This window comes from Schistocerca serialis, chromosome 2, assembly GCF_023864345.2.
Source record: "Schistocerca serialis cubense isolate TAMUIC-IGC-003099 chromosome 2, iqSchSeri2.2, whole genome shotgun sequence".
NCBI lineage: Eukaryota > Metazoa > Arthropoda > Insecta > Orthoptera > Acrididae > Schistocerca > Schistocerca serialis.
In genome coordinates, this window is record NC_064639.1 from 510,748,664 (window position 1) to 510,770,469 (window position 21,806).

The following is a 21,806-nucleotide window of genomic DNA, read 5'->3' on the forward strand; positions in this document are numbered from 1 at the left end:
TGCCGTGACAATCTGTCCAATGCCCGTGAAACAGAAGAACACGAAATCAATCAAGCACTTCTGATGTGTTTTATGTTACGGCTTCTGGCAAAATTAGTTGCCTGAGGCACTTTCACCTGCTGTACTATAAAAATAAATAATTAAATGCCAACTTAATTATAATGAAGCACAAGCAGTATCAACTCGCTGTAGTGTTGTGCACCAACCCAAAAAAAAAAAATAAATAAATAAATAAATAAAAAAAAATAAAAAATAAAAAAAAATCCGCTTCATTATGGCAAAGTGTGAAGTAAGAAATTTTGAAACAAAGCTTTGTATTTCCGACTCGTTTTAAGGTTGTGGTGCTCTTCCATTATATACTGTATGTACTCGTCTATACTCGCATGTGTATTCGTAACTGCAAAATATGCAAACTGGCCGATAATCCAAACATAGCTATTGTGCTTTGTTGCAGGAAAGAAATGCCAGTCTGGTTGAAGTACATCTTTAAGTGTTATAGCAGAGTCTGTGGTTCTAGTAATTATTGCGAGTTTTTTTCTAGTCCAGTTCCATATGTGGTATTGGTCGCGGCAGATGAGAATGTGTGCCAAGGTAGCTACAGTATGGCAATGATCGCAGTAAGGACTCTGCTTCATTTTGATATTGTGCAACTTTTCACCTGTGGGGACCTTCTCGTTCACAATGTCATACCACGTGGACACTACTTTGGAGTGGAGGATGGGATTGTTAATGATTTTCCAGACGTTACTCCAGTTGACCGCTGGATATTTCGCTTCAATTGGGTTTTGCCTAAGGTGTCTCGTGAGGTGGTAATAGGTCCTTCTGGTGTTAAGCAGCTGTGAAGTGTCTTCAATATAGCTCATTTCGAGGTAATAAGTCCGGACGTGATCGAGTTGAGCGCTGATGCGACCAACATCGACTGGGGCCGTTTTGCTCGTTGGGGCTAACCTGTTGAATAACGTTTTCGTAATTGTCGGATGGGGTGACTGCAGTATTTTGCGGATTCGGTCCATATATACGGCAGTGCATTGGTTCTTGATGTCTTTGACGCCCAAACCACCAGCGGCACGGGTTAACACTATGGTTGGCATAGCGACTTTAAAGATGTTTCCGCTCCATATGAACCAATACGCTGCAGCTAAAAGCTTTTGCGCTGTATCCTTGGGTACTGGTAACACTGCTGCGATGTGATATATTTTGCTTAGCGCATAGCTGTTAATCAATAGAGCTCTCTGTATCCGATTGAGCGTTCTAGTTTTGTGTTCACGGCGAGTAGCCCTGAATATATGTAGTTTATGGTCCCAGTTGGCTACTGTCATCTCTCTTGGGTTGGCCATTAGAATCATACCTAAGTGGTTCGTCTTCTCTGTTCTTTGTAGCCATGTTCTTGGAATGGTCTCCATATGGGGTCCGATAGGTAAAATTTTCGATTTTTGTTCATTGAGTTTGGCTCCGGAAGAAGTGGCGTAAGCGTGGATTATTTGTTGAACGACTTCCATTTCTGAGTGCGTGTTAACTACTACACTGACGTCATCAGCATAAGCGTGACACACGGTTTTTGTACCCAACACCTGTAGACCTTGTAACCTGTGATGCAGGTTTAACAGTAACGGTTCTACGGCGATTGCGTATAGTGCCATAGAAAGGGGGCAGCCTTGCCTCACAGATTGCTTAATCGGGACTGGTGAACTTAGCTGACCATTAATTTTGATTCGAGAGGAAGTGCCGACTATACATTTGCGTATGATCTGAATAAAATGAACACTGAATCCCATCCGTTGCATTACAGTTAGTAGAAAGTGGTGGTTGAGGCGGTCAAAAGCCTTATCGAAGTCTAAAAACATGAGACCAACATTGCATTTGCATAGCCACGATAAATATATTATGTCTCTATATTCACATAATGCATTCGACATTGATCTCCCTGGGACAGCACTCATTTGATAAGGGCCAAGTACTTTCGGCAGTACCGTCTTCAGTCTACAGTTTATGAGTCGGGTGAAGATTTTATAGTCGGAATTGAGGAGTGTTAGTGGTCGAAAATCCTTCAGCGTAGCGCTACGTGGTTTTTTGGGGATCAGTACAATCATTCCTTCGGTAAACTGAGAGGGCATCTGCACGTCTCCCAATAATTCATTGCATATTTTGGTGAATTCCGGTCCTATGATGTGCCAAAAACAAGCATAAAATTCTATGGGTAGGCCATCTAAACCAGCAGATTTCTTTGTAGGCGAGTCGTTGATTATGGCACATACTTCTTCCTCAGTTATGTGGGCTACAAGGTCGGCGTTGTCAGTCGGATGGACCGTGGATTGAATGTTGGATAAAAGCGGCTCACTTGCCGTCGCGTCAGTCGCCGATGCGGAGTAAAAATCTGTATAATGTTGCACCACGTAGTTTTTTACTGTGACTTGTTGATCGTATTCGTTCCCCTGTTCATTACTGAGAGTGTGGATTAACTTTTGTTTACCTCTCTTGGCTTCCCGTATCACGTGATATACGGACGTATTCTCCTGCGTCAGTTCAATCGGAGGACGCGATCGAACTTTTTTCCCCTCTAGTGATTGTCGTACCAACGCCGTTATTCTTGCTTTGGTGCGTTTTATTCTAGAGCTGTTTGCTACTAATCCCATGGGGTCATCATATAGTTCGCGGAGGCAAAGAAAGTGATACTCCAAGGTGCGTTTTCGCCAGTACGCTTTCATGCGACCATATCGTGCGATGCATTTTTTTATCTGCGGTTTCGCAGACTGTAGCCACCACATGATGCGTGTTGGATATCTGGATTGCATCCGAAGACAGCGCTGCCATGTAGCATGGACCTCCTGTTTTAGTACTGCGTCCTCCAAAAGTGACACGTTTAGCTGCCATACGCCCCTTCCCAGGAATGTTTTTTGTTTAGTATGCTTCGCGGTTATCCGAGAAGTTAAGAGGCCAAATTTCACAGTCAGTTACATTATGGATAAAACCTTTCGTTACATACAGCCTGTCTAGTCTGCTTGCCGAAGTACTGGATACGTACGTGTATCGTCGGGTGTGCGGGCGAAGGTGGCACCAAGCATCTATCATATCTAGCCCGTTAATTAACAGCAACAGCTCCTCACAAAAGTTGAAGTTCGGGATTTGATCTTCTGGACGCAATACGCAGTTAAAATCTCCACCCAAAATTATGTGCAGTCGAGGATCCGTTATTAATGGGACAATTTCGTCCCGGAACAGGTTGCCCCTTGCTCGTTTTCCGCTGGATCCAGAGGGAGCATATATATTAACAAGAAGCAGATCATATATTTGTGCAGTTATGCCTCGTCCAGATTCAAGTATTGCTTTTGCTGTACATGGTATGCCGTGTTTAAACAGTATTCCTGTTCCACATTCATTGCCTATGTTTAAGATCGCCTCATATCCGTACACATCCGCTATTTTGGTCGTAACTACCTCTTGTAACATCGCTATGTCAATGTCGGCGGCATATAAGTAGTCCTTCACAGATTGTAACTTTACGTCCGAAACTATTCTGTTTACATTGAGCGTGGCGATTTTATACGCCTGCGACAATCGGTAGTCCAACTAAGCGCATTCAGTGTCGTCAGACCATGCTGTCCCCGTATCAGTTCCGCAACGGTCAACAGTGTCCATTGGTTCTTCAATTGGAGGGGCGAGGTTCATCTGTACGTCCTCATTCGGGTTGGGGATGTCTGGTTTTCCGATGTCTACCACGCCTTGCTTTCCGCTTCGATCTGTTTTAAGAATTTTTTTGGTACGGGAGAGTTTTTTCTCCAGTTCTTGAATCTCTTCAGGGCTCTGTTTTCGTGTTTGCCGTTTAGGTTTCACCGGCTGCTGTCTGATGTTGTCTTCCTCAGCATTCTTCAAATCTTCTAAGCGGGTGGTGTTTCGAGCTAAATTGTCGACCGTGCTCTTCGTGGATGTTGGTGTCAACAGAGAAATCGGTTCACTATAAGGTTGCTCATTCCGGGATGGTTCTTGCCTGTCATTCTCAACAGCGGAGGAATCTGATAATTTGCTGTGGCTCCCAATATCTTTCGGTGGCTGTTGTGTTGAAACCGTTACAGCTGTCACGATTTCCTTAGGTTCGGCTGGTCTAGCTTCTGTTGTGTCAGTGGTGGCAATCTGGGCTTCTTCTCGGGTTGGATGGTTCTCCGAATTCACATCAGGGCTTGGGGTCAAGACTTGGCCGCGGGCAGCCGTAGCGTAAGTCGCTGGCAGCGCAGTCATAGCAGACGGTCGCGGCGCCTCGCCAGCCGGCAGCTGCGCCACTCGCCGCTGTAAACACTCCGCGCGGACGTGGCCGGGAGAGTTGCACGCCGCGCACGCCCTCGGCTGGCCGTCGTATATAACGATACCTCGGTATCCACAGACGCTGATGTATGACGGTACATGTTTGTGCAAATCGACCTTTAATTGCCTCACTCCATTGAGAACTTGGAATTTGCGCGCGTTGGACCACCGTTCAGCAACATTGCTGAGAACTTTACCGTACGGCGCTATCACTGCGTTTATTTGTTCCGCCGGTACTTCGAATGGTAGTTCGAATATCCTGATAGTTCGTATTCCAAACCCTGCATGTGTTACGGTGACTTCGCCTACGTTTCCATCACAATGCTTAAATTTCATAATTCCTCCGCAAGACTCGACTATTTTGTCACATAAGTTAGCATTCCTCAATTTCACAAATACAACGCTGCTCACTATCGAAAGATGCATTCCAATCACATCCTCTGAATCAACTTTCACTTCGTATTCCAACCAATCTTCGATTTCGTGTAGTTTAGGTCGGGCGTAATTACGATCAAACGAGAATTTCAAAGTATCTTGTCTGTTCCAGTGGGCCATCACGGATTCATATTTCAAATTTCAATATGCGTAGAAATTCTGCAACGATGCAAGACGCACTGCGACTTACCACGCCGAAGCACAGCAGACCGCGGCGCACGAAACTCAGCTCACGTCCGCACAGCACGGCTGACGCGGCGAGACTGGGCCACCTCGTCTGCTGGAGCTACACTTGTGTCTTTGGCGAGTGCTTGCGGAAAGAAGACATTTGTCGATTCGAAAACACATTCAAAACATGGTACTGGGCCGGTGTTAACGTCTAATGCCAAGCTGCAGTGCGGCCGACCAAGCTCCCACTGGCGAATCGTTTAATGACAGCATCCGTCCATGTCGATATGCGATCGGGTAAAATCACCGGCCCACTTATCTACTGCAGGAATAAGCATTGTATCGACATGCAGTGTCGTCTAATGCAAATGAGAAAGGTGCTGTGCATTCTTTTGCACGACTTACTGCAACGAAACGTACAGCTCGATACGCTACACTGATATTGCTTGCAAGATTTTGACGTGCCCCCTAGCCCAAGATTGTCCTGCTGTTTGCGATGGAGCTTGGTGTTTGGGCGGCCACTAGCGACGGATGTCTGCAAAGTCAAGTCTCTCCAGTAGGCCCTGCCAAATGGCTTCTGTAGTTGGCGGCCTGACTTTGAACAACAAACTGTGCTACAGATGGATTATTAAAGGCACGATACGTTAAAATGACTGCGACAGATATGCACTTAAATATAAATAAGAACTCGTCGTTCGCAAATACCAACATACTCTTTGCTGGAGCCGAAATTTGATTGGTTTATAGATCTCGAATTGATGTTTAATTCGAAGGGCATACGCTATGGAATGTTGTGCGCTTTCATCTGGTAGGCAGTTTTGTCTCTTATTTCATACACACGCTATCTGCCACGTACACGCGTCGATGTTACTACTGAGTGGGGTTTCGCACGGAGAAGGAGTGACCGCAAACGCGTGCTTTACGTAAAATTCTTCGACGAGGATGGGATTCGAACCCACGCGTGCAGAGCACATTGGATTAGTAGTCCCACGCCTTAACCACTCGGCCACCTCGTCTGCTGGAGCTACACTTGTGTCTTTGGCGAGTGCTTGCGGAAAGAAGACATTTGTCGATTCGGAAACACATTCAAAACATGGTACTGGGCCGGTGTTAACGTCTAATGCCAAGCTGCAGTGCGGCCGACCAAGCTCCCACTGGCGAATCGTTTAATGACAGCATCCGTCCATGTCGATATGCGATCGGGTAAAATCACCGGCCCACTTATCTACTGCAGGAATAAGCATTGTATCGACATGCAGTGTCGTCTAATGCAAATGAGAAAGGTGCTGTGCATTCTTTTGCACGACTTACTGCAACGCAACGTACAGCTCGATACTCTACACTGATATTGCTTGCAAGATTTTGACGTGCCCCCTAGCCCAAGATTGTCCTGCTGTTTGCGATGGAGCTTGGTGTTTGGGCGGCCACTAGCGACGGATGTCTGCAAAGTCAAGTCTCTCCAGTAGGCCCTGCCAAATGGCTTCTGTAGATGGCGGCCTGACTTTGAACAACAAACTGTGCTACAGATGGATTATTAAAGGCACGATACGTTAAAATGACTGCGACAGATATGCACTTAAATATAAATAAGAACTCGTCGTTCGCAAATACCAACATACTCTTTGCTGGACCCGAAATTTGATTGGTTTATAGATCTCGAATTGATGTTTAATTCGAAGGGCATACGCTATGGAATGTTGTGCGCTTTCATCTGGTAGGCAGTTTTGTCTCTTATTTCATACACACGCTATCTGCCACGTACACGCGTCGATGTTACTACTGAGTGGCGTTTCGCTCGGAGAAGGAATGACCGCAAACGCGTGCTTTACGTAAAATTCTTCGACGAGGATGGGATTCGAACCCACGCGTGCAGAGCACATTGGATTAGCAGTCCAACGCCTTGACCACTCGGCCACCTTTTTTTTTTTTTTTTTTTTTTTATTTTATTTTTTTAAGAAGGTCGGGGAGGGCGCGGAAGGCAGAGCGATCAGGGGTCGTAACCCGAGGCCTAGTCGCAGTGTCCCCCTCGTCCGTCAAGGAATCAGGGATGGGAAGGGGAAATCTTTTGTGGGAATTATTGTTTATTTATTTATTTTTATTTACTGTTTTAATACATTCTTAATGTGGTTTTACTTTATACCACAACAAAAATAAATGTATCTAGCACCGCATCGTGCTCTGAGAAAAAGAAAACAATATCTCGGCACGTTCCTACACAGAGGTAATGTATATGGTGAAAACGAAAAAAAAAGTGCTTCATACAGGATGCAGAAGGGTGTGTCGCTACTCTCCTTACGCTTCTTCATCCAGGTACGTCTTCACGTATATCATGTTGTTCCACCGAGAATCGAACTTAGTCATGTCAGCTCACTCAATGGGTATCTTCTCCTACCTGTTGATGATCCAGCTGCGCGGAGGGTCGCGTAGGGCACTCCCTAAGTAATTAGAAAAATACTGTCTGTATTTTGGGTTCCGTACGATCTTGCAATGACGTTCTTGTAGGTAGTTCCAAAAGTCTAATACATCTTTAGGTCCATCGTGAAATAAGTAGTGTACCGCATGCGCACGGATCCACGTGACAGCGTTGGTCTTGGCGCGCGGGAAATACTGTTGATCCGGAAATAGTAGAAACCGAGGTGTAATGTGTTCCGGAGTCACTCGTAGAAAATACGACAAAATTTGTCGCACCAAGCGCCATACGTCTTCTGCCGCGCCACATGTGAGACGGTGTTCGTCCGTGTCTGGTATCCCGCACTCTACGCAGAGAGGTGATTCCGCCATGTTTATCTTGTGGAGGCGTGATCGGGTGATCTGTTTACCATTGACTGTGATGTACCATGTGGATCGGACGGCTGTGTCCAGTGGAATCGCGTGAATCGTCTTCCACACCACCTTCCAATTAACCTGAGGGCTTTTCGTCTCCACGATGTTTGGCGGGCGCCTCTGCCGTAGGACATGATATGTATCCCGCGCCGACGCCTGTTTCGTCGGTGGTACTGCGATACGGAAATAGCTGTGTTCAATGTAAAAGTTCCCGAAGTAGTAGAAGGGTGGGGGTATGTCTTGCGTCGTCAGTGGGGGCATAATGGACGGCGGAGCTAAGGACTCCAACAGCAAACCTGTCAAACTTTCCGGGTGGTGGCGCCACAGCTTGATGTGTGAGCTGACATACAGGGACACAGCTCTGTCGTGGACATGGACTAGGCCAAGACCTCCCCTTTCTGGGGGAAGGGTCAGTGACTCATAACTGACTTTGAAGAGCATGCCTGTACTGACGTAGGCTCCGAATGCCGCTAATAGACGTCGAGCCATCAGTAACGGTATTGGGAGAACACGCGCTATGTGTGGAAGGCGCGATGCGAGGTAAACATTAACGAAGTGTGTCCTTTGGAGAATGTCGAGGGTCCGCAGACGAAGGTTGAAGATCTGGACCCGAATTTGTTGTAATAAGCGGCGGTAGTTAAGAGCCGCGGTGCGCCGTATGTCGTCGTGAAACTCTATTCCGAGACATTTGATAGTGCCACGAAGCTGTAGGGGTTCGACACACGCTGGGGTCAACCCGTCTCCTATGGCCATGGCGACCGATTTGGCGACGTTGAGACAGCTGCCGGAAGCCACACCGTACGTGGTAATCCATTCTAGTGCTCTGTTGACATCATCGCGATTGCGGAACACGAGAACCAGGTCGTCTGCATATGCTGTACAGCGAAATGTGACGTCACGTAGGGTAAGACCGGTGAGGCGTTGACGGAGACCACAGAGGAGCGGTTCCAGTGCCAGAGCATATAGTAACGTCGACAAGGGGCAGCCTTGACGGACGGAGCGGAAAATCGGGAGGGACTGCGAGAGACGCCCGTTAACGAGCACTTTGGAAGTCGCTCCTCGGAGTAGGCGCATCACGACGGCTGTGAATTGCTGTGGGTACTGCATGTGCTGGAGAACGGACGTTAGGTATGCATGATCCACTCGATCAAACGCTTGGCTAAAATCTAGTGATGCCAGCGCTCCCGGGACGCGGCGTGCCCTGGCTAGGGCTATTATGTCACGGTATCGACACAGTGCTGTGTGGATGTTGTTGATACCCCCTAGGGAAGTCTGATCTGGCGAGATGACGTAAGGTAGGGTCGGTCGTAGACGGTTTGCTAATAGTCTGGTGAATATCTTCATGTCGCAGTTGACGAGTGTTAGCGGGCGGTAATCTTGTATTCGCGCCCCACCTTTAGGCTTGTGAACCGGTATAATTATTCCTTCTACGAAGGTCGCAGGGAGCGGCACCGCGGGGGACATAAGCTCCCGACAGATGTCTGTTAACTTGGGAGCCAGTAAATACTGAAAAGTTCTATAAAACTCCACAGGGAGCCCGTCGGGGCCAGGAGACTTATTCGCCGCTCCTTTACCGATGGCGTCGATAACTTCGTCTTCCGTAATGTCGTTCAATAATTCAGTTTGTAAATCCTGTGGGACAATGCCGTAAACCAGTTGTGAGACTGCTGTCACCGTCATCGGGTCGGAACATTGAGCAGAATAAAGTCGTTCGTAATGGTCGAAGAAGGCTGCAGCAATATCGCGTTGTGTGGTGTGATGAAGGCCGTCCTCAGTGGTGATGGCATGTATCAGCGCCCGTCTTCGCAGTGTACGTTCTCGGATGACGTGGTACATGGTGGGTCGTTCCGTTGCGAGTCTGTCTTGTGTCCGCGCTCGAACGATCGTCCCTTCGAGGTGTCGGCGCATATGGGCTACGATCTGTACTTTCGCACGCTGAACTGTCAGCTGTCGTTCCGGTGTGGGTGGCAAGGAGGCGCATTCGCGAAGGACGGTGAAATAAAAATCAAGGGTCTGCCGCCTCCAAGCAGCAGTCTCACGACCATACGTAATAAAGGTTCGCCGTAGGGCCGGCTTGGCGCAGGTTAACCACCAACTAATCGACGTAGGATACGTTGGGAGGCGGCGGACGCACAAACTCCACGTGTCTTCGATGGCGCGTCGACAATCCGGAGAAGCGAGATGAGCAAGGTTTAATTTCCAGGGATGTCGGCTGCGCCACACCCGTTGGCGACGAAGGGTGACGGCACATATATAGGCCTCGTGATCAGAGAAGGCTACTGGCCACACCTCCGCGTCACTCACCGTTGCCGCGAGAGAACGGGAGACGTAAATCCTATCGATGCGACTAGACGAGTGACTCGTGAAATGGGTGTATCCCGGTCTATTTCCTCGGACATGTTCCCATGTATCTACTAGCTGGAGATCGCCGATGAGTGTCCCAAGTTCGGGGCACGGTGAATGGCGTGGCAGCTGATCTTTAGGTGCTTGGGTGCAATTGAAATCGCCCCCTAATATCAAGTCATCGTGCCTGCCCTGAAAAAGCGGTGCTATTCCTTCTGCGAAGAAGAGCGATCGGTCACGACGGCGATTCGTTCCGGAAGGGGCGTACACGTTGATAAACCGGACGCCTTGCACCGTTACGGCCATTCCTCTAGCGTCGGGGAGATATCGGACTTCGTCCGCCTCGAGGCCCTCTCTGAGGAGAATGGCGACTCCACTGTTAGTTGGCGAGGCGTGGGACACATGAGCCGTATAACCATACATACCCGGGAAATCTTTGACGAAGACTTCTTGGAGAAAGACAATGTCAACGTCTGCTGCATTGAGCATGTCTTGGAGCAGCGACAACTTCGTACGTGTCCGAATGGTGTTAATGTTGATGGTCGTTAAGCGATAGGTTTGTAGATCGTCTCCGGCGGTGGGGGCTGCCGTCAGTGTCGCCGTAAAAGGTGGGGCCTGTGATCTGCTGGCCGCGTCCGCGCCGTCATCTGTTGCTACTCGGGAGGGGCCGAGGTGTGTGAGGAGAGACCCCTCTCCTCATCCACCACAGCGGCCGTAGAATCGTCTTCAATGTCATCCGCCCAAGGTCCGCAAGTTAACGGTGGCTGCGGCAGAACACTTGTGGGCTGAGTGACTAAGGGTGAATCCGCAGTTGTTTCCGGTTGTGTACCAACGGCGGGCGCTGTGCTGGCCATCCGTTTGTCCGAGGGAGCGGAAACGGATTTGTCAAAATCAGACAAAGTGACAGGTGAGGGCGATCTCGTGTCATCCATTCTCCTCGTCGTTTCGTCGGCCGTCCGGTCGTCAACTGGAGAAGACGTCCGCTGGAGGCAATCGTCTGAGGGTGTGCGACGTCGCTTTTTATGTTTTCTCGGTGACCTTTGTTTGCGGACGTGGGTTTCTGAGTCCGAAAGAGTTTGTGGTTCCCGTATAGCATCCCCCTCAGGGAGAAAGGCAGAGGTCGGTACAACCCTAGCGTCGAGTACCATTCTCTCGTCCGAATCTTCTTGTGGAGTCGATGGGCGGCGTTCTTCAACCCCTGCAGACACCGTAATGGCGTTGGTCAATCCAGGACCGGCGACAGGTGCGCATTCTAACGCTTCCTGTCTTCCGGGGGGGTTGTCGTCTGTCATGACGGTCGATCGTGTCACCTCTGCGTAATTGAGGGGGAGGGCCGTGAGCGTAGGAGGTGGTGTCGTGTCATGCAAAGGAAGTTGTGTAATCCGACGTTGAATACACGCCGAGCGGACATGACCCTCCTGGCCGCAACCAGAACAAGTACGAGGTTGGCCGTCGTACATTATTATTGCTCGACAGCCACCTATGACTAAGTAGGACGGCACATGTTTCTTTAATTCAATTTTCACCTGTTGGACGCCGTTGAGGACTTGGTACGTCTCGAAGGTGTTCCATTTTTCGGCCACGTGGCTAATTACCGTCCCATAAGGGCGGAAAGCTGAGGTAACGACGTCCGGTGGTACTTCGAAAGGGAGTTCGAACACTCTAAGTGTGCGTAATCCTAGTCCAGCATGGTCAACAGTAACCTCTCCGATGTGACCATCGGAGTGTTTGAACTTGAGAGTGTTCGCGCATCTGTTCACAACTGCGTGACATAACTCGTCATCGACCATCTTGACGTAAACGACGCTGCTTGTGATGGATAGGTGGATACCGATGATGTGCTGTGTTGGTATTTGAACTTCGTCACGGATAAATCGTTCGACTTCAAAGGCTCGTGGTCGTGCGTAGTCGGGCTGGAAGCTGATCTTGATGGAAGCTTTTCTGTACGAATGAGCCATGGCGACTCAGTGTTAACGGACGCGAGTATTAGCTGCGGCGAGGAAGTAAACAAACTACGCGCGCTAGCGACTCTGCCGACGGGACCGCGACACTGCGGACGGGACGTAAACAAGACGTCCTCGCCGCTCACCGGCCGAAAGCAGACTGCCACCTCGTCTGCTGGAGCTACACTTGTGTCTTTGGCGAGTGCTTGCGAAAGAAGACATTTGTCGATTCGAAAACACATTCAAAACATGGTACTGGGCCGGTGTTAACGTCTAATGCCAAGCTGCAGTGCGGCCGACCAAGCTCCCACTGGCGAATCGTTTAATGACAGCATCCGTCCATGTCGATATGCGATCGGGTAAAATCACTGGCCCACTTATCTACTGCAGGAATAAGCATTGTATCGACATGCAGTGTCGTCTAATGCAAATGAGAAAGGTGCTGTGCATTCTTTTGCACGACTTACTGCAACGAAACGTACAGCTCGATACGCTACACTGATATTGCTTGCAAGATTTTGACGTGCCCCCTAGCCCAAGATTGTCCTGCTGTTTGCGATGGAGCTTGGTGTTTGGGCGGCCACTAGCGACGGATGTCTGCAAAGTCAAGTCACTCCAGTAGGCCCTGCCAAATGGCTTCTGTAGATGGCGGCCTGACTTTCAACAACAAACTGCCTGCTACAGCTGGATTATTAAAGGCACGATACGTTAAAATGACTGCGACAGATATGCACTTAAATATAAATAAGAACTCGTCGTTCGCAAATACCAACATACTCTTTGCTGGAGCCGATATTTGATTGGTTTATAGATCTCGAATTGATGTTTAATTCGAAGGGCATACGCTATGGAATGTTGTGCGCTTTCATCTGGTAGGCAGTTTTGTCTCTTATTTCATACACACGCTATCTGCCACGTACACGCGTCGATGTTACTACTGAGTGGCGTTTCGCACGGAGAAGGAGTGACCGCAAAAGCGTGCTTTACGTAAATTTCTTCGACGAGGATGGGATTCGAACCCACGCGTGCAGAGCACATTGGATTAGCAGTCCAACGCCTTAACCACTCGGCCACCTCGTCTGCTGGAGCTACACTTGTGTCTTTGGCGAGTGCTTGCAGAAAGAAGACATTTGTCGATTCGAAAACACATTCAAAACATGGTACTGGGCCGGTGTTAACGTCTAATGCCAAGCTGCAGTGCGGCCGACCAAGCTCCCACTGGCGAATCGTTTAATGACAGCATCCGTCCATGTCGACATGCGATCGGGTAAAATCACCGGCCCACTTATCTACTGCAGGAATAAGCATTGTATCGACATGCAGTGTCGTCTAATGCAAATGAGAAAGGTGCTGTGCATTCTTTTGCACGACTTACTGCAACGAAACGTACAGCTCGATACGCTACACTGATATTGCTTGCAAGGTTTTGACGTCCTCCCTAGCCCAAGATTGTCCTGCTGTTTGCGATGGAGCTTGGTGTTTGGGCGGCCACTAGCGACGGATGTCTGCAAAGTCAAGTCTCTCCAGTAGGCCCTGCCAAATTTCTGTAGATGGCGGCCTGACTTTAAACAACACACTGTCGGAAGGCGACAGTTGTGCTACAGATGAATTATTAAAGGCACGATACGTTAAATGACTGCGACAGATATGCACTTAAATATAAATAAGAACTCGTCGTTCGCAAATACCAACATACTCTTTGCTGGAGCCGATATTTGATTGGTTTATAGATCTCGAATTGATGTTTAATTCGAAGGGCATACGCTATGGAATGTTGTGCGCTTTCATCTGGTAGGCAGTTTTGTCTCTTATTTCATACACACGCTATCTGCCACGTACACGCGTCGATGTTACTACTGAGTGGCGTTTCGCACGGAGAAGGAGTGACCGCAAAAGCGTGCTTTACGTAAATTTCTTCGACGAGGATGGGATTCGAACCCACGCGTGCAGAGCACATTGGATTAGCAGTCCAACGCCTTAACCACTGGGCCTCCTCGTCTGCTGGAGCTACACTTGTGTCTTTGGCGAGTGCTTGCGGAAAGAAGACATTTGTCGATTCGAAAACACATTCAAAACATGGTACTGGGCCGGTGTTAACGTCTAATGCCAAGCTGCAGTGCGGCCGACCAAGCTCCCACTGGCGAATCGTTTAATGACAGCATCCGTCCATGTCGACATGCGATCGGGTAAAATCACCGGCCCACTTATCTACTGCAGGAATAAGCATTGTATCGACATGCAGTGTCGTCTAATGCAAATGAGAAAGGTGCTGTGCATTCTTTTGCACGACTTACTGCAACGAAACGTACAGCTCGATACGCTACACTGATATTGCTTGCAAGGTTTTGACGTCCTCCCTAGCCCAAGATTGTCCTGCTGTTTGCGATGGAGCTTGGTGTTTGGGCGGCCACTAGCGACGGATGTCTGCAAAGTCAAGTCTCTCCAGTAGGCCCTGCCAAATGGCTTCTGTAGATGGCGGCCTGACTTTAAACAACACACTGTCGGAAGGCGACAGTTGTGCTACAGATGAATTATTAAAGGCACGATACGTTAAAATGACTGCGACAGATATGCACTTAAATATAAATAAGAACTCGTCGTTCGCAAATACCAACATACTCTTTGCTGGAGCCGAAATTTGATTGGTTTATAGATCTCGAATTGATGTTTAATTCGAAGGGCATACGCTATGGAATGTTGTGCGCTTTCATCTGGTAGGCAGTTTTGTCACTTATTTCATACACACGCTATCTGCCACGTACACGCGTCGATGTTACTACTGAGTGGGGTTTCGCACGGAGAAGGAGTGACCGCAAAAGCGTGCTTTACGTAAAATTCTTCGACGAGGATGGGATTCGAACCCACGCGTGCAGAGCATATTGGATTAGCAGTCCAACGCCTTAACCACTCGGCCACCTCGTCTGCTGGAGCTACAGTTGTGTCTTTGGCGAGTGCTTGCGGAAAGAAGACATTTGTCGATTCGAAAACACATTCAAAACATGGTACTGGGCCGGTGTTAACGTCTAATGCCAAGCTGCAGTGCGGCCGACCAAGCTCCCACTGGCGAATCGTTTAATGACAGCATCCGTCCATGTTGATATGCGATCGGGTAAAATCACCGGCCCGCTTATCTACTGCAGGAATAAGCATTGTATCGATATGCAGTGTCGTCTAATGCAAATGAGAAAGGTGCTGTGCATTCTTTTGCACGACTTACTGCAACGAAACGTACAGCTCGATACGCTACACTGATATTGCTTGCAAGGTTTTGACGTCCTCCCTAGCCCAAGATTGTCCTGCTGTTTGCGATGGAGCTTGGTGTTTGGGCGGCCACTAGCGACGGATGTCTGCAAAGTCAAGTCTCTCCAGTAGGCCCTGCCAAATGGCTTCTGTAGATGGCGGCCTGACTTTAAACAACACACTGTCGGAAGGCGACAGTTGTGCTACAGATGAATTATTAAAGGCACGATACGTTAAAATGACTGCGACAGATATGCACTTAAATGTAAATAAGAACTCGTCGTTCGCAAATACCAATATACTCTTTGCTGGAGCCGAAGTTTGATTGGTTTATAGATCTCGAATTGATGTTTAATTCGAAGGGCATACGCTATGGAATGATGTGCGCTTTCATCTGGTAGGCAGTTTTGTCACTTATTTCATACACACGCTATCTGCCACGTACACGCGTCGATGTTACTACTGAGTGGCGTTTCGCACGGAGAAGAAGTGACCGCAAACTCGTGCTTGACGTAAAATTCTTCTACGAGGATGGGATTCGAACCCACGCGTGCAGAGCACATTGGATTAGCAGTCCAACGCCTTAACCACTCGGCCACCTCGTCTTCTGGAGCTACAGTTGTGTCTTTGGCGAGTGCTTGCGGAAAGAAGACATTTGTCGATTCGAAAACACATTCAAAACATGGTACTGGGCCGGTGTTAACGTCTAATGCCAAGCTGCAGTGCGGCCGACCAAGCTCCCACTGGCGAATCGTTTAATGACAGCATCCGTCCATGTCGACATGCGATCGGGTAAAATCACCGGCCCACTTATCTACTGCAGGAATAAGCATTGTATCGACATGCAGTGTCGTCTAATGCAAATGAGAAAGGTGCTGTGCATTCTTTTGCACGACTTACTGCAACGAAACGTACAGCTCGATACGCTACACTGATATTGCTTGCAAGGTTTTGACGTCCTCCCTAGCCCAAGATTGTCCTGCTGTTTGCGATGGAGCTTGGTGTTTGGGCGGCCACTAGCGACGGATGTCTGCAAAGTCAAGTCTCTCCAGTAGGCCCTGCCAAATGGCTTCTGTAGATGGCGGCCTGACTTTAAACAACACACTGTCGGAAGGCGACAGTTGTGCTACAGATGAATTATTAAAGGCACGATACGTTAAAATGACTGCGACAGATATGCACTTAAATATAAATAAGAACTCGTCGTTCGCAAATACCAACATACTCTTTGCTGGAGCCGAAATTTGATTGGTTTATAGATCTCGAATTGATGTTTAATTCGAAGGGCATACGCTATGGAATGTTGTGCGCTTTCATCTGGTAGGCAGTTTTGTCACTTATTTCATACACACGCTATCTGCCACGTACACGCGTCGATGTTACTACTGAGTGGGGTTTCGCACGGAGAAGGAGTGACCGCAAAAGCGTGCTTTACGTAAAATTCTTCGACGACGATGGGATTCGAACCCACGCGTGCAGAGCACATTGGATTAGCAGTCCAACGCCTTAACCACTCGGCCACCTCGTCTGCTGGAGCTACAGTTTTGTCTTTGGCGAGTGCTTGCGGAAAGAAGACATTTGTCGATTCGAAAACACATTCAAAACATGGTACTGGGCCGGTGTTAACGTCTAATGCCAAGCTGCAGTGCGGCCGACCAAGCTCCCATTGGCGAATCGTTTAATGACAGCATCCGTCCATGTCGATATGCGATCGGGTAAAATCACCGGCCCACTTATCTACTGCAGGAATAAGCATTGTATCGATATGCAGTGTCGTCTAATCCAAATGAGAAAGGTGCTGTGCATTCTTTTGCACGACTTACTGCAACGAAACGTACAGCTCGATACGCTACACTGATATTGCTTGCAAGGTTTTGACGTCCTCCCTAGCCCAAGATTGTCCTGCTGTTTGCGATGGAGCTTGGTGTTTGGGCGGCCACTAGCGACGGATGTCTGCAAAGTCAAGTCTCTCCAGTAGGCCCTGCCAAATGGCTTCTGTAGATGGCGGCCTGACTTTAAACAACACACTGTCGGAAGGCGACAGTTGTGCTACAGATGAATTATTAAAGGCACGATACGTTAAAATGACTGCGACAGATATGCACTTAAATATAAATAAGAACTCTTCGTTCGCAAATACCAATATACTCTTTGCTGGAGCCGAAGTTTGATTGGTTTATAGATCTCGAATTGATGTTTAATTCGAAGGGCATACGCTATGGAATGATGTGCGCTTTCATCTGGTAGGCAGTTTTGTCACTTATTTCATACACACGCTATCTGCCACGTACACGCGTCGATGTTACTACTGAGTGGCGTTTCGCACGGAGAAGAAGTGACCGCAAACGCGTGCTTGACGTAAAATTCTTCGACGAGGATGGGATTCGAACCCACGCGTGCAGAGCACATTGGATTAGCAGTCCAACGCCTTAACCACTCGGCCACCTCGTCTTCTGGAGCTACAGTTGTGTCTTTGGCGAGTGCTTGCGGAAAGAAGACATTTGTCGATTCGAAAACACATTCAAAACATGGTACTGGGCCGGTGTTAACGTCTAATGCCAAGCTGCAGTGCGGCCGACCAAGCTCCCACTGGCGAATCGTTTAATGACAGCATCCGTCCATGTGGATATGCGATCGGGTAAAATCATTGGCCCACTTATCTACTGCAGGAATAAGCATTGTATCGACATGCAGTGTCGTCTAATGCAAATGAGAAAGGTGCTGTGCATTCTTTTGCACGACTTACTGCAACGAAACGTACAGCTCGATACGCTACACTGATATTGCTTGCAAGGTTTTGACGTCCTCCCTAGCCCAAGATTGTCCTGCTGTTTGCGATGGAGCTTGGTGTTTGGGCGGCCACTAGCGACGGATGTCTGCCAAGTCAAGTCTCTCCAGTAGGCCCTGCCAAATGGCTTCTGTAGATGGCGGCCTGACTTTAAACAACACACTGTCGGAAGGCGACAGTTGTGCTACAGATGAATTATTAAAGGCACGATACGTTAAAATGACTGCGACAGATATGCACTTAAATATAAATAAGAACTCGTCGTTCGCAAATACCAACATACTCTTTGCTGGAGCCGAAATTTGATTGGTTTATAGATCTCGAATTGATGTTTAATTCGAAGGGCATACGCTATGGAATGTTGTGCGCTTTCATCTGGTAGGCAGTTTTGTCACTTATTTCATACACACGCTATCTGCCACGTACACGCGTCGATGTTACTACTGAGTGGCGTTTCGCACGGAGAAGGAGTGACCGCAAAAGCGTGCTTTACGTAAATTTCTTCGACGAGGATGGGATTCGAACCCACGCGTGCAGAGCACATTGGATTAGCAGTCAAACGCCTTAACCACTGGGCCACCTCGTCTGCTGGAGCTACACTTGTGTCTTTGGCGAGTGCTTGCGGAAAGAAGACATTTGTCGATTCGAAAACACATTCAAAACATGGTACTGGGCCGGTGTTAACGTCTAATGCCAAGCTGCAGTGCGGCCGACCAAGCTCCCACTGGCGAATCGTTTAATGACAGCATCCGTCCATGTGGATATGCGATCGGGTAAAATCACCGGCCCACTTATCTACTGCAGGAATAAGCATTGTATCGACATGCAGTGTCGTCTAATGCAAATGAGAAAGGTGCTGTGCATTCTTTTGCACGACTTACTGCAACGAAACGTACAGCTCGATACGCTACACTGATATTGCTTGCAAGGTTTTGACGTCCTCCCTAGCCCAAGATTGTCCTGCTGTTTGCGATGGAGCTTGGTGTTTGGGCGGCCACTAGCGACGGATGTCTGCAAAGTCAAGTCTCTCCAGTAGGCCCTGCCAAATGGCTTCTGTAGATGGCGGCCTGACTTTAAATTATTAAAGGCACGATACGTTAAAATGACTGCGACAGATATGCACTTAAATATAAATAAGAACTCGTCGTTCGCAAATACCAACATACTCTTTGCTGGAGCCGAAATTAGATTGGTTTATAGATCTCGAATTGGTGTTTAATTCGAAGGGCATACGCTATGGAATGTTGTGCGCTTTCATCTGGTAGGCAGTTTTGTCTCTTATTTCATACACACGCTATCTGCCACGTACACGTGTCGATGTTACTACTGAGTGGCGTTTCGCACGGAGAAGGAGTGACCGCAAACGCGTGCTTTACGTAAAATTCTTCGACGAGGATGGGATTCGAACCCACGCGTGCAGAGCACATTGGATTAGCAGTCCAACGCCTTAACCACTCGGCCACCTCGTCTGCTGGAGCTACAGTTGTGTCTTTGGCGAGTGCTTGCGGAAAGAAGACATTTGTCGATTCGAAAACACATTCAAAACATGGTACTGGGCCGGTGTTAACGTCTAATGCCAAGCTGCAGTGCGGCCGACCAAGCTCCCACTGGCGAATCGTTTAATGACAGCATCCGTCCATGTGGATATGCGATCGGGTAAAATCATTGGTCCACTTATCTACTGCAGGAATAAGCATTGTATCGACATGCAGTGTCGTCTAATGCAAATGAGAAAGGTGCTGTGCATTCTTTTGCACGACTTACTGCAACGAAACGTACAGCTCGATACGTTACACTGATATTGCTTGCAAGGTTTTGACGTCCCCCCTAGCCCAAGATTGTCCTGCTGTTTGCGATGGAGCTTGGTGTTTGGGCGGCCACTAGCGACGGATGTCTGCAAAGTCAAGTCTCTCCAGTAGGCCCTGCCAAATGGCTTCTGTAGATGGCGGCCTGACTTTAAATTATTAAAGGCACGATACGTTAAAATGACTGCGACAGATATGCACTTAAATATAAATAAGAACTCGTCGTTCGCAAATACCAACATACTCTTTGCAGGAGCCGAAATTAGATTGGTTTATAGATCTCGAATTGGTGTTTAATTCGAAGGGCATACGCTATGGAATGTTGTGCGCTTTCATCTGGTAGGCAGTTTTGTCTCTTATTTCATACACACGCTATCTGCCACGTACACGCGTCGATGTTACTACTGAGTGGCGTTTCGCACGGAGAAGGAGTGACCGCAAACGCGTGCTTTACGTAAAATTCTTCGACGAGGATGGGATTCGAACCCACGCGTGCAGAGCACATTGGATTAGCAGTCCAACGCCTTGACCACTCGGCCACCTCGTCTGCTGGAGCTACAGTTGTGTCTTTGGCGAGTGCTTGCGGAAAGAAGACATTTGTCGATTCGAAAACACATTCAAAACATGGTACTGGGCCGGTGTTAACGTCTAATGCCAAGCTGCAGTGCGGCCGACCAAGCTCCCACTGGCGAATCGTTTAATGACAGCATCCGTCCATGTGGATATGCGATCGGGTAAAATCATTGGCCCACTTATCTACTGCAGGAATAAGCATTGTATCGACATGCAGTGTCGTCTAATGCAAATGAGAAAGGTGCTGTGCATTCTTTTGCACGACTTACTGCAACGAAACGTACAGCTCGATACGTTACACTGATATTGCTTGCAAGGTTTTGACGTCCCCCCTAGCCCAAGATTGTCCTGCTGTTTGCGATGGAGCTTGGTGTTTGGGCGGCCACTAGCGACGGATGTCTGCAAAGTCAAGTCTCTCCAGTAGGCCCTGCCAAATGGCTTCAGTAGATGGCGGCCTGACTTTAAAGAACAAACTGCAGATGGATTATTAAAGGCACGATACATTAAAATGACTGCGACAGATATGCACTTAAATATAAATAAGAACTCGTCGTTCGCAAATACCAACATACTCTTTGCTGGAGCCGAAATTTGATTGGTTTATAGATCTCGAATTGATGTTTAATTCGAAGGGCATACGCTATGGAATGTTGTGCGCTTTCATCTGGTAGGCAGTTTTGTCTCTTATTTCATACACACGCTATCTGCCACGTACACGCGTCGATGTTACTACTGAGTGGCGTTTCGCACGGAGAAGGAGTGACCGCAAACGCGTGCTTTACGTAAAATTCTTCGACGAGGATGGGATTCGAACCCACGCGTGCAGAGCACATTGGATTAGCAGTCCAACGCCTTAACCACTCGGCCACCTCGTCTGCTGGAGCTACAGTTGTGTCTTTGGCGAGTGCTTGCGGAAAGAAGACATTTGTCGATTCGAAAACACATTCAAAACATGGTACTGGGCCGGTGTTAACGTCTAATGCCAAGCTGCAGTGCGGCCGACCAAGCTCCCACTGGCGAATCGTTTAATGACAGCATCCGTCCATGTGGATATGCGATCGGGTAAAATCACCGGCCCACTTATCTACTGCAGGAATAAGCATTGTATCGACATGCAGTGTCGTCTAATGCAAATGAGAAAGGTGCTGTGCATTCTTTTGCACGACTTACTGCAACGAAACGTACAGCTCGATACGCTACACTGATATTGCTTGCAAGGTTTTGACGTCCTCCCTAGCCCAAGATTGTCCTGCTGTTTGCGATGGAGCTTGGTGTTTGGGCGGCCACTAGCGACGGATGTCTGCAAAGTCAAGTCTCTCCAGTAGGCCCTGCCAAATGGCTTCTGTAGATGGCGGCCTGACTTTAAATTATTAAAGGCACGATACGTTAAAA

General features: G+C 48.3%; 12 non-coding genes across 12 annotated transcripts; all 12 read right to left on the reverse strand.

The window, feature by feature from the left end:
• Positions 1-5,833: 5,833 nt before the first annotated feature.
• Trnas-acu (transfer RNA serine (anticodon ACU)) lies at positions 5,834-5,915 on the reverse strand. Its single transcript has one exon. It is a non-coding gene; the product is annotated as a tRNA-Ser (tRNA).
• An 824-nt stretch (positions 5,916-6,739) lies between these two features.
• Trnas-gcu (transfer RNA serine (anticodon GCU)) lies at positions 6,740-6,821 on the reverse strand. The gene has a single exon. It is a non-coding gene; the product is annotated as a tRNA-Ser (tRNA).
• Positions 6,822-13,006: 6,185 nt separating this feature from the next.
• Positions 13,007-13,088, reverse strand: Trnas-gcu (transfer RNA serine (anticodon GCU)). The gene has a single exon. It is a non-coding gene; the product is annotated as a tRNA-Ser (tRNA).
• Positions 13,089-13,925: 837 nt separating this feature from the next.
• Positions 13,926-14,007, reverse strand: Trnas-gcu (transfer RNA serine (anticodon GCU)). Its single transcript has one exon. It is a non-coding gene; the product is annotated as a tRNA-Ser (tRNA).
• Positions 14,008-14,848: 841 nt separating this feature from the next.
• Trnas-gcu (transfer RNA serine (anticodon GCU)) lies at positions 14,849-14,930 on the reverse strand. Its single transcript has one exon. It is a non-coding gene; the product is annotated as a tRNA-Ser (tRNA).
• An 841-nt stretch (positions 14,931-15,771) lies between these two features.
• On the reverse strand, positions 15,772-15,853 carry Trnas-gcu (transfer RNA serine (anticodon GCU)). Its single transcript has one exon. It is a non-coding gene; the product is annotated as a tRNA-Ser (tRNA).
• Positions 15,854-16,694: 841 nt separating this feature from the next.
• On the reverse strand, positions 16,695-16,776 carry Trnas-gcu (transfer RNA serine (anticodon GCU)). The gene has a single exon. It is a non-coding gene; the product is annotated as a tRNA-Ser (tRNA).
• An 841-nt stretch (positions 16,777-17,617) lies between these two features.
• Positions 17,618-17,699, reverse strand: Trnas-gcu (transfer RNA serine (anticodon GCU)). Its single transcript has one exon. It is a non-coding gene; the product is annotated as a tRNA-Ser (tRNA).
• An 841-nt stretch (positions 17,700-18,540) lies between these two features.
• On the reverse strand, positions 18,541-18,622 carry Trnas-gcu (transfer RNA serine (anticodon GCU)). The gene has a single exon. It is a non-coding gene; the product is annotated as a tRNA-Ser (tRNA).
• Positions 18,623-19,423: 801 nt separating this feature from the next.
• Positions 19,424-19,505, reverse strand: Trnas-gcu (transfer RNA serine (anticodon GCU)). The gene has a single exon. It is a non-coding gene; the product is annotated as a tRNA-Ser (tRNA).
• Positions 19,506-20,306: 801 nt separating this feature from the next.
• Positions 20,307-20,388, reverse strand: Trnas-gcu (transfer RNA serine (anticodon GCU)). The gene has a single exon. It is a non-coding gene; the product is annotated as a tRNA-Ser (tRNA).
• An 819-nt stretch (positions 20,389-21,207) lies between these two features.
• Trnas-gcu (transfer RNA serine (anticodon GCU)) lies at positions 21,208-21,289 on the reverse strand. The gene has a single exon. It is a non-coding gene; the product is annotated as a tRNA-Ser (tRNA).
• Positions 21,290-21,806: the final 517 nt, after the last annotated feature.